The following is a 13,364-nucleotide window of genomic DNA, read 5'->3' on the forward strand; positions in this document are numbered from 1 at the left end:
TATTGGAGTTGAATATAAAAGACCCTAGCGACTTTTAAATCAAGACATAAAGTGAGAAGACTGTATTAGATGTAGGGTTAAAAATATGATTGTTTAATAGCAAAAACAGAAATAGTTATTTTCGTAACAAGTGCAGAAAGTCATACTTTTCCGCACGCGACTGCAGTTTGCCGAACAACGCGAAGAGGGAGTTCGGCAAGCAGTCGAGTGCGGAAAAGAGACTTTTTGCAAGAGTTAGGAATAATATTTTTTCTATGAGTCTTTAAAAAATGACCAAATCTTAATCAATTAATTTAATTAATATGAAAATACATCATCATTCTCTTTGCCTTATCCCTATGCGGGGTCGGCTTCCCTAATTGCATTTCTCCACACAATTCTATCCTGGGTCATATCAATATTAATCCCCTTTACCAACATGTCCTGCCTAATCGTCTCCCCCCACGTCTTCTTTGGTCTTCCTCTCCTACTCCTTCCAGAAATCTGCATTTCAGCTACTCTTCGTATTGGATGATTTCTGTGCCCAGACATGTAAAGGCATCCACACGTTTAATAGTATAATAATAATAACACGTTTAATAGTTTCATTGTCAAGGGTTGTTTTCACGGTCATGTACTTTTTTTTTATTTCGTTTTTTTTTAAGCCTTCTTTTTCGTGCTTTACGAGTAGTACTCTGGGCTAATTAGCAAAATTCATGGAAAAGTTATTAAAGATCCTATATATTAATAATATAGGTATGCAAAGTCCGCAGATAGTGTGCTACTTTTTTTATAAACAAAATGGCGCCGACAAATCGTATTTTTTTCAATTATTGCTCTATAACTCCGAAGATTTTAACTTTACAACCAAAACAGCTTAATAAAAATTCACCGCAATTAAATTCTGCATAGAGACATGTTTTTCACGATTTGCTCCGACGAAAATTTTCCTCGGAAAATGCGGGTTTTCATAACAAAAACTCTAATTTTCCAATAAAGTTTTAGGTAAGTAATTATTAATCAATAATTAAATAACTTAGTGACATTAAAGCTTTCTTGGTATAGATTGTAATTCCAGAAGCCGGTGAAAATTAAACGAATATTTTAGCAACAATTCAATTGTTAATTAACAAATTACGATCGCAATAATAAACAAAATAATCATGATACATTGATCAAACTTATAAAGAATATAAAGATGAGATGCTTATTTAATATTTTATCGACAAAATATAAATTTTTCTTTTTTTTGCATAATCTTTAAATTTTGAAAAAAAAATAGTTATAATACGCTGGTCTAATTAGTAAAGTACAAAGAAAGGTTATTTACCAGCAATTTTATTGCTGGAATCGAATTATAAGATCCTATATATTATTAATATATGTATGCAAAGTCCGCATATAGTGTGCTACTTTTTTTATAAACAAAATGGCGCCGACAAATCTTATTTTTTTCAATTATTGCTCTATAACTCCGAAGATTTTAACTTTACAGCAAAAACACTCAAAAAAAATTCACCCCAATTTAATTCTGCATAGAGACATGTTTTTCCCGATTTGCTCCGACGAAAATTTTCCTCGGAAAATGTTGGTTTTCCCAACAAAATCTCGAATTTTCAAATAAATTTTTTGGGCCAGTAATTATTTATTAATAATTATATAGCTTGGTGAAATAAAAGCTTTCTTGTTATAGATTATAAATTCAGAAGCCGGTGAAAATGAAACGAATATTTTAGCAACAATTCAATTGTTAATTAACAATTTACAGTCGCAATAACAACCAAAATAATTATGAGACATTGATCAAACTTAGAACGGTTATAAAGGTGTGATGCCTATTTAATATTTTGTCGACAAAATATAAATTTTTCATTTTTTTGCATAAGCTTTAAATGTTTAAAAAAAATTGTTATAAACAAATTAACATTTCTCAGAAATTGTTCATTATATTCTAATTTAAATAAATACTTAAAACGCGTATTTCATAGGTCTTGAAAATGAATGTTTTAAAAAAATTTTCCAACCATTTGCAAAAAAGTTATGAAACAGCAAAGTTAATATACGAAATCTCCGTTGTTTATAATTAGTTTTAATTGTTTCAAAGCTTAAAAGTGAGTCTATGGTACAACCTAATTACTCACAAAGAATGTCAAAAATTACTGCAATGGTTATATTTTAATCAAAAATTAAAAACACTTTTTTTTTGTAATTTTTAGCGCAAACGTAAGCCTGATACAGAGTCGGAGCTAAAATGTTCACTCGAAGCGAATGACACGCAGCATGCATTATTTATTAAAAGTGTACATCACGCGGCCGGTCGTCGCTTCGAGTGAAAATGTTAGCTACAGTACTGTGTTACTCTACTTTCGCGCGTGTAAATTACAAAAAAATATATTTATAATCTTTATTTAAAATATAACTATTAAACTGATAATCGATATTTTTTTGTAAATAATTAGCTTGTACTTTAAACTCACTTCTACGCTTTGAAAGAATTAAAAAAAAGTATAAACACAGTAGTCATCGTATGATTATTTGCTGTTTCATAACTTTTTTACAAATGGCTGCCAAAAACTCTTAAAGCATTCATTTTAAAGATATTTAAAATGCCCATTTTAGCTATTTTTTTAAATTATAATATAATAAAACTTTCTGAGAAACGTTAATTTGTTTATAACTATTTTTTTTAACACTTAAAGATTATGCAAAAAAAATAAAAAATTCATATTTTGTCGACAAAATATTAAATAGGCATCTCATCTTTATAAGATTTCAAAGCTTGATCAGTGTATCATAATTATTTTGGTTATTATTGCGACCGTAAATTATTAATTTACAAATGAATTGTTGCTAATATATTCGTTTAATTTTCATCAGCTTCTGGAACTATAATCTAAACCAAAAAGGCTTTTAGGTCATCAAATTATTTAATTATTGGTAAATAATTACTTATCTACAACTTTATTTGAAAATTAAAGATTTTGTTGGGAAACCCCACATTTTCCGAGGAAAATTTTCGTCGAAGCAGATCGGAAAAAACGCTTCTCTATGCAGAATTTAATCACGGTGAATTTTTATTTGCGTGTTTTTGTTGTAAAGTTAAAATCTTCGGAGTTATAGAGCAATAATTGAAAAAAACACGATCTTCGTGCGCCATTTTGTTTATAAAAAAAGTAGCACACTATCTGAGGACTTTGCATACCTATATTATTAATATATAGGATCTTATAATTCGATTCCAGCAATAAAATTGCTGGTAAATAACTTTTCCCAAAAATGGCCCATTCTCCGATAATCAGCCCAGACTATAGGATCAATTTACTTGAACGCTTCTATTATTACCGCCTTGTTCCGATAAATGATAGCTAAATCGTCTGCATATGCAGTAATTTGTACTGTATTAGTATTTATATAGCCGGATACATTGGTTTTTCTGATGACTACCTCAAGGACTATGTTGAACAACATGGGCGTAGATGCAAATTTTTCCAACATTTTGTTACATATTTCCAAAATCATGTTTACGAATAATATCATTTTTCTACGAATGTGCAAAAATGTCTACTTTCGTGCACGCATTTTATGTAGTTTAGAAAGTTTTATTTTTCCGCATTACTTTTCCGCACTGAATTTAAAAAAAAAATTAAAAAATAAAACATTTTTTAAACTACATAAATTGCGTGCACTAAAGTAAACATTTTTGCACACTCGTAGAAAAATGATATTATTCGTAAACATGATTTTGGAAATAACAAAATGTTGGAATAATTTGCAACTACGCCCATGCTGTTCAACCTAGTTCTTGAGGTAGTTATCAGAAAAACCAATGTATCAGGCTATATAAATACTAATACAGTACAAATTACTGCATATGCAGACGATTTAGCTATCATTTATCGGAACAAGGCGGTAATAATTGAAGTGTTCAAGTAAATTGATCCTACTCGTAAAGCACGAAAAAGAAGGCTTAAAAAAACGAAATAAAAACAAAGTACATGACCGTGAAAACAACACTTGGCAATGAAACTATTAAACGTGTTATTATACTATTAAACGTATGTATGGGCACAGAAATCAATCAGAAGAATTCCGTAAGTAGCGAAATTAATGCACGTTTTTCCAGTGGGAATAGTACATACTATGTTAATATGAGATTGATAACATCGAAATTATTAGACAAAAGAACCAAAATGACTATCTACAGAGCATTGATTAGACTCGTAGTAACCTATGCTTGTGAAACCCGGATAACGACGAAAAAAGATACAGCCCAACTCAGGACATTCGAGAGAAAGATACTGAGAAAAGTATATGGTCCGGTTCAAGAGGAAGACGGCACATGGAGAATCAGAAGAAACGGCGAGGTTAATAAAATGAATGAAGAGTATGATATTGTAAGGTTTGTGAAAGGACAGTCATGTCTGGAATACGTCCAGAGGCAACTTCTTCTTTTTTTGGTCCTTTCTTCTTTAGTGGAGGTTAGCGACTACACTGGCAAATATGTCTCTGTCCAATGCGGCTCTAAACAAAGATGTTGAATCAAGACGGTCCAGTAGTGCAGGCCCTAATATTTCTAAGCCATGAAATTTGACGCCTACCGGGACCCCGTTTTCCTTTAATCATACCCTGGATGATCAGTTGCGCGATCAGAACTCACGCAGTTTAAACATTTGCCCTTCCAGACCCGGAAAATCTAAACGAATATTTCGTTAATGTGAGTAAAAATATAACTTCTACTATTTTGCCACAAAAAGATCCCATTTTCTATCTCCCCAATTCAGGAGTGTTCTCGAATTCATTCTTTTTAAGACCAATCGATATATCTGAACTGATCCAAACTATCAATATTATCAAAAGCAAATCATCATGTAGTACTGATGGACTATCCATAAAAATCTTCTCAAATCTCACAGAAAATGTGTTGAAAATCCTCGTCTCACTAATTAATGATTCCTTTGAAAGAGGCAAATTCCCAGAGTGCCTAAAAATAGCCATTATTATTCCCCTTCATAAGGGTGGTGAAAAATATAATGCTTGCAACTATAGACCTATTGCCTTACTACCGGTACTTTCAAAAATTATTGAGAGACTCATAAAAACCCGTCTTATGTCCTTTCTCATTGATAACAATATCTTATCCCAAAATCAGTTCGGCTTTTTAACTAATAAATGTACCACTGATGCCTTGTTTTCTGTGCTTCATGAGGTTTACCAAGCACTAAACAATAATCTTTATACTGTCACTGTTTTCTGTGACTATGCCAAAGCTTTTGATTGTGTAAATCACGACATTTTGATTAAAAAACTAAATTTCTATGGGATTCGAGGTATTTCTTTGAATTGGTTCCAATCTTACTTGAATAATAGGAAACAACTAGTTAGAGCAAATAATACTGACTCTAGTCTCAAAAACATTGTATGTGGAGTACCATAAGGTTCAGTATTGGGTCCTCTACTGTTCCTTATCTTTATAAATGACATCACTAACTTAAAAATCGATGGAAAAATTTTTCTTTTTGCTGATGATACCAGTATCACTTGGAGCAACTCAACTATTGCATCTCTTCATGCAACTATAACTTCTGATTTGCTTACGATAAAAACCAGGTCTGGCTCTAATTTACTCTCTTTTAACGTGGATAAGACAGTAGCATTATCCTATAAAAGTGCTCTTCAACCCCTACTTGTTAATAACAGCCAGATCTCTACCGTAGACTCTGTAAAATTTCTTGGTATTTTTTTAGACAGCAACCTCAAATGGTCCCTTCATATCGATTTGTTAAGTAAGAAACTCGCCTCAGCCTGCTATGCTATAAGATCTGTTTCGAAAGAACTCAATTTAGCATCTTCTAAACTAACATATTTTTCTTTGTTCGAGTCTCATCTTCGATATGGTCTTCCTTTTTGGGGTTCTAGTACAGCTGCCCAATTAGATGTTATTTTTAAATTACAAAAAAGAGCAATAAGGTATCTGTTTGGCCTCAGAAGAACAACACATTGCAGAAGATACTTCAAAGATCACGGCATTTTAACCCTTACATCTTTATATATTTTAGAAACTGTTTGCTTAATTCGTAAACCCATGCATGTCTTTCCAGCAAGGCCTCGTCTTGACTACTCCACCAGAAATTCAAATTTTGATGTCTATTTACCGATCCCGTCCTATGATTTAGTAAAGAAATCTATATTATATTCCGCAAAAAAACTATACAACCATCTTCCTTTACAAATCAAATCTGCAACATCTTTCCCCAAGTTCCGTAAAATGACAAAAGCTCATCTATCTAAAAGACCATATTATTCAGTAGAAGAGTTTCTTAATGACTAACTAAGAAATTACAGTAATGTACAAGTAACCAAACTTATCTATATTTGGGTGTCACATGCAGCAGCTTAAACTTATTAGTTCCTATGTCTATAAATAGTTTACTTTGTTGTATATTCACTTTGCAATTTCTATAAATTGTTGCAATATATCGATTTTGTTTTGTTTTTTTTCTTTACTTTATTAACTTATATTTTGTATTTATGTATATTTTTTTTATATTGACGATTTTTCAAATTTCAGAAAATTGTATTTGTTATTGTTATTGTTAGATATTATTTATTTATTTTTTCTGACTTTAATTAAGCTTTGTCCATAAAATTTGTATTTTCAGTGACAATAAAGCATATTTCTATTCTATTATATTCGGTAATTTTCGTTTCTCATTATACGTCCCAGGTAGCTAACTTTTCTGACTCTAATGATTTTTAGCAGTTTCCTGTCTGTACCTATTCTCCTCAGAATATTTTCGTTGGTGGTGTGGGTTGTCCAAGATATTTTCAAGATTCTTCTATAAACCCAGAGTTCAAAACTTCTAACTTGTTCATCAGTGTTATGTTGAGTGCCCAGGCCTCCGTTTCATACAAAATAATGACAACACATAGCAATGCAGCAAACGACATCTAAGGCTGGTATTAATGCTGCTGGTAAATAAGCAGCATAAAATACGCTTTTCATTTTGAAAAACTCTTGTCTGGCTACCTCTATTCTCGCTCTAACTTCTTGTTTATAATCAAGTTGATTGTTAAACCAGCAATCAAGATATTTGTATTGGTTTACGTATTCAAGCTGCTGGTTGTTCACTATAATGGAAAGGATAAATTTTTGTTGGTTTTTTCAGTATTGATCTTCATCCCCATTTTTTCACAACTCTCAGTAAACCTATTTAACAGTATCTGCAGATTATGGTCCGAATCAGTCATTAATACCCTGTCATCTGCATAGCGGATGTTATTTACTCTTTGAGCGTTTATCCTGATTCCTTCTGAAGAGTACGATAAAGCGTTCGCAAATATTAACTCAGAGTATACGTTAAATAGTATCGGTGATAGCACACTACCCTGTCTGACCCCTCGTTGTATTTCAATTGGCCTTGACATGTTGTCATTGGTCTTTATGATTGCTGTCTGTATAGTCTGATCTGTATGATTCACAAGAAAAGGTTCAGAATGCAAAAGGCAACAAGATTCAAAAACAGCAAATAAAATGGAAGCCGATAGGAAGGCAAAAAAGGGAGGCCCAGAACGACCTGGTTTAATGACGTGGAAGACGACCTGAAGCATATGAATATAAGACAATGGGAAACAAGGGCACAAGAGAGATTTAAATGAAGGGAGATATTGTTTATTTGCTCCCATCCCAATATTTATTTGAAATATTACTTTAAAAATATGATTTTTCAATAGTAAAAACTGAAGATCATAGTAGGGGAGAAACGTATGCTAAATTTGCAGTTACTCGAGCGTTATGTGGACCTATTGGGTTGTGCAGAGCAGGTCCTAAAACCAAAAAAAGTTAAGTTAAGTTTTCCATAAAGTGGGAGACTTTCCATTTTTTAATTTAATTTTCCATTTCCAACAATCATTTTTTTCTATTAGAATTAAATAATAAATAATAATAAATTAGAATAGAGAATTAAATAAACTTTCAAATGAGCTATAACACGACCTCTACTTTCATTTAAAAAAATCATCGATTACGTCATCACGCCCAGATTGATGACGTCACTAGTATTATAAATATGCCAAAAAGTCCTAATTTAAAAAAAAACTCGACCTGTCTGAGGATTTCTCTTCAAATTTGCCCATTCTCGAGATAATGAATTTATGCAAACTCAAACGTCCTCAGCTTACAATACAGTGTCTCTTAATTAGCCCGCTTAATTAGAAATTAAAAAACAAAGGGGTTTTCAAAATTGTATTGAAAAAAATCTTCGGAATTTCATCTATCGATGTTTAAAGAATATCAGCCTACCTTGGCAATATTGAAAGTTTCAGTTAAATGTCCGATTCAGGGTTAAAAATGGCCGATTTCGCAATTTTTAAAATTTTTAATCGCGTATATGTCAAAAACTATTAACCTAAGAAAAAAGTCACTAAAGACCTTGTCTGTTTGGAATGATTCAAAAAACCTAAAAAAAAACTTTGTTCGATGCAAAAAAAAGTAATTTTAGGAAAAACCCCTAATCTTTCCCCTCGCCTGGCAAGGTCTTATGCTGTTCAGAATCGTCTGTCATTGTACACATTTCTTCAAAATGATTTACTCAAACACATACTTAAATTTATTTTTTAGTGTGTAGAAACGTATTTTAGTAGAAGTAGAAACGTCTTTTTTAGTTTTTCGATCTGACGTTCATTTCGCGAAGTATTCGCTTTTTTTTGTGAAAGGTACACTCCATGTCAAATCACTCAGGCAAAAAATTTTGGACATGCGATTTGTCTGAAAATTGGTATATAGCTTCTGCGGGACGTAAAAATAAGATATTTAAGGTCAAAAAATCTTCTTCTTCTTTTTTTTTCAAAATGTTATTTTATGCGATTTTACAGTGATTTGGTGTTTATTTATAAAAATTTGCATTTTCTATCGTAAAGTATCAATGGAAAACATAATATTTTAATAGAAGGAACTCAAAAATCTCATTATATGGCATTATAACAAGTTACTTTGATTCAAAACAAGCTTTTGATCAAATTTTATAGTGTAGAAAACGTTAAAATACCGTGTTTTACATTTTCCTCCATTCCCAAAATAAATCATCATCGATTTGGCTGAAAATTTGCCCACAGATAGCCAAGAGATAGGACTTTAAGTGGTTAGAAGGATTTGAATTATATTAGAATACCAAAAAAGTTACATGCAGTAATATCAGACTCAAAAGTATATATTAGTCCAGTCGGGATAGCATTTGACCTTGAATGCCGAGCTGCTCAAAATTTTATTTTTCTGATCTTTAGGGGAGTCAATAGTAGCCTAAATTTAAAATCACGAATAAATTCCACCGTTACGTTAGCCGCCATCTTGATTTTAAAGGAGAACCTGTTTTGCTCAATATCTCCGCCATTTTTAACTTTTCGACAAAAATGGTAGGAACTGAAATTGTTTCAAATAAATCGTATTTATAATTATTACAATTTATTTTTAACAATTTTTGTCGTGAGGTCGATATTTTCGAGTTAATTGTACTTACAGTAGACGCCTATAGTTTTGACTATATTATTGCATGTAACCTTTTTAGTATTGTAATATAATTCAAATCCTTCTCACCACTTAAAGTCCTATGTTTTGTCTATCTGTGAGCAAATTTTAAGCCAAATCGATTATGATGTATTTTGGGAATGGAGAAAAATGTAAAAACGGTATTTTAACGTTTTCTACACTATAAAATTTAATCAAAAGCTTGTTTTGAATCAAAGTAACTTGTTATAATGCCATATAATGACATTTTTGAGTCCCTTCTATTAAAAGATAATGTTTTCCATTGATACTTTACAATAGAAAATGCAAATTTGTATAAATAAACATTGTAAAAATAACATTTTGAGAAAAAAAGAAGAAGAAGATTTTTTGACCTTAAATATCTTATTTTTACGTCCCGCAGAAGCTATATACCAGTTTTCAGACAAATCGGAGGTCCAAAATTTTTTTTGCTCCAAAATTGAGTGAGTTGAAATGGAATGACCCGAAACTTTGTGATTCGCCGCTCCGCTTAAATCGTCAGATTTTTGAAATACACACTCTTTTGCATGTACTTAACTTACCTTATCTTAATCCGACGATTTCGAGCTTTTCTAAGAATAGATTTTTTTTTCGATCCCCCTTAATGAATTCCCCGGTGTTAAGGACCAATATATGGTATAGGTACATTTACAGGGTACAAGGTTTCTCCCCATGTGATAATCTGACGTGCTCGAGTAACTGCAAAAACGCCCGCTTGGGCTCTCCTACCATAAACCATTTCTATTTTTTCGTAGACATTATTTTAAGAATAACGAAACGTTGCAGTAATTTGCATCTACGCCTTTCTGTAAATGTTTAGTAAGCATTCACACCTGTGTTTTATTATGAGACTAATTTTCGCAAAGTATGCCGACGCTTACAAAAGTGTAACTTTAAAACTCACACCCCGGAATAAAATCGCTCCGTTGGAAACGTGCGGGTGTGTATTTTAATGACTCTCCAGCCGTGCGTATGATATAAAACGCATTAAACTTTGCTGCTCCATGATTTTCGTCATTAACGTCCGTCCTCATGTCGATAACGACCTTCTAGCCATGGCCGTTGACAGCCAATACCTGATTTCGACGCAGGGTGGCTCCCTCAATCGATTCATATTGCAATATTACTGTGTATTAGTTTGTCAACTTACTTTTAAAAAATATCAAACTATTTGAAGGATGGAGATATATAATGGGCCAAGTGACAAAAATACACAATCGAGAAAAATAAGTTTTTATTAGGAAACGGAATACTATACTTAACGGCGGACGCTATTTTTTGAATTTATTTAGAGCTGTTTCCAATGCAACTATAACTTGGCCCATAATGCAAATTAACGGCATTGTTGCATGACCATTGTAATGAAAAAACAGAAATATTGATTTTTTGTCACTTGTCCCGTTATACAGGGTGTCCCAGACTAATTTACCCACGCTATATCTCTTAAACGAATAGAGATTTTCGAATGGGACAAAAGGTGATATATTCTACTTGTAATACACTTTAATATGGTGTACAAAAAAATCATCCCTTAGTTACAACCCCTAACTTTAATTTTTTTAATAGCACCCTGTATATTTTTTTATAGTTTTGGATGTGGTCTTTTATCGTCTATTCAACACTTTTTTGAAAATAAAATCGGTTCGTAAATAACCAAGAAAATATCAGTTTAATTTTGTTAATTCTGTGTCCCAGACTAATTTATCAAGGCTATATTTCATAAACGAATAGAGATTTTTAAATGGGACAAAAACTGATCTATTACATTTGTAATACACTTTAATATGGCGTAGAAAAAAATATCCCCTAAATATTCATCCCTTAGTTACAACCCCTAACTTTCTTTTTTTTAAATAGCACCCTGTAAGTTAGGGATGAATATTTAAGGGATGATTTGTTTCTACGCCATATGAAAGTGTATTACAAATGGAATAGATCAGTTTTTGTGCCATTCGAAAATCTCTATTCGTTTAAGAAATATATCCTGGATAAATTAGTCTGGGACACACAATTTAACAAAAATAAACTGATAGTTTCTAGGTTATTTACGAACCGATTTTATTTTCAAAAAATGTGTTGAATAGACGATAAAAGACCACATCCAAAACTAAAAAAAAATATACAGGGTGCTATTAAAAAAATTAAAGTTAGGGGTTGTAACTAAGGGATGATTATTTAAGGGATGATTTTTTTGTACGCCATATTAAAGTGTATTACAAGTAGAATATATCACCTTTTGTCCCATTCGAAAATCTCTATTCGTTTAAGAGATATAGCGTGGGTAAATTAGTCTGGGACACCCTGTATATATTTTATATACCGGGTGTCCACTTATATTTTCCCCATTTTAACTGCCTATAACTTCTAAACTCAAGATAGAAATATGCGGTTTTCGCTGAAATGTTTTATTTTAGTAAAAGTTTTGTCTGAATCGACTGAATTTTTTATATCGCTTTCAAATACGAAAAGAAAAATGGCGGATTTTTTAAAAAAACGTTGTTGACTTTTTTTTAATGGAACACCTAGTATATTTTTTTGTAAATTAAAAGAAAGGTCATTCACCTATCCAGCGATATAAAGTTTTTCAAAATCGGTTGTCAAATCACTGAGTAATTAATTTTTAAAATGAGAGGTGCAACGTGGATACCACATACCTAAATAACATAACTAAGCAAACTGATATTGTGTTATGTGATTTCCACATTGCATCTCTCATTTTAAAAATTAATTGCTCAGTCATTTGACCACCGATTTTAAAAAAATTTATATCGTTGGATAGGGACATGACCGTTTTTTTCAAGTTTTTTGGTAAATGACCATTTTTTATGTCGCTTTTAAATAAAAAATGGCGGATTTTTGGAAAAAAAACGTTGTTGACTTTTTTTATTGAAACACCCAGTATATTTTTTGCAACTTGAAAAAACGGTCATTTACCTATCAAGCGATATTAAATTTTTTCAAATCGGTTGTCAAATGAGTGAGCAAATAATTTTTAAAATGAAAGATGCAATGTGGAAATCACATAACATATTATTATCATTTTGCTTAGATATGTTATTTAGGTATGTGATATCCACGTTGCACCGCTCATTTTAAAAATTAATTACTCAGTGATTTGACAACCTATTTTGAAAAACTTTATATTGCTGGATAGGTGAATAACCTTTCTTTTAACTTACAAAAAATATACTGGGTGTTCCATTAAAAAAAAGTCAACAACGTTTTTTTAAAAATCCGCCATTTTTCTTTTCGTATTTGAAAGCTATATAAAAAATTCAATCCATTCAGACAAAACTTTTACTAAAATAAAACATTTCAGCGAAAACCGCATATTTCTATCTTTAGCCGTTTAGAAGTTATAGGCAGTTAAAATGGGGGAAAATATAAGTGGACACCCGGTATAACGTTATATATAATACTCTTTATTTTGTTTTATTACTTCTATTAGCTTAAGGGAGCGTTCAAGTATTACGTAACACAGGTTGGGAGGAGGGGGAGGGTCAAAAATCTTCAAAAATTGCATTACGCAATAGTTAAACGCCCATTACAGTGCGTTACGTAGGGGGAGGGGGTCAAAAATCTTTAAAAATCGTGTTACGTAATACTTGAACGCTCCCTAACAGCAGATGGAAAAAATTACATTTACCATTATCTAGCTACGCATTTTCATGGAAAAACAAGAAATATTGAGGAATTATGATTGTTTTACTAAAAATTCACAAGGAAAAAGTTTTCCTGTGGTTGACTGTATACCATGTAATACAAAAAAGCAGTAAAATTCTGTATAAAAGGTATATTTAAAAACCCTCAAAAGGGCCACATCAAAATCACATAACTATTTTTC

The sequence above is a fragment of the Diabrotica virgifera genome, chromosome 4, assembly GCF_917563875.1.
Source record: "Diabrotica virgifera virgifera chromosome 4, PGI_DIABVI_V3a".
Taxonomy (NCBI): Eukaryota; Metazoa; Arthropoda; class Insecta; order Coleoptera; family Chrysomelidae; genus Diabrotica; species Diabrotica virgifera.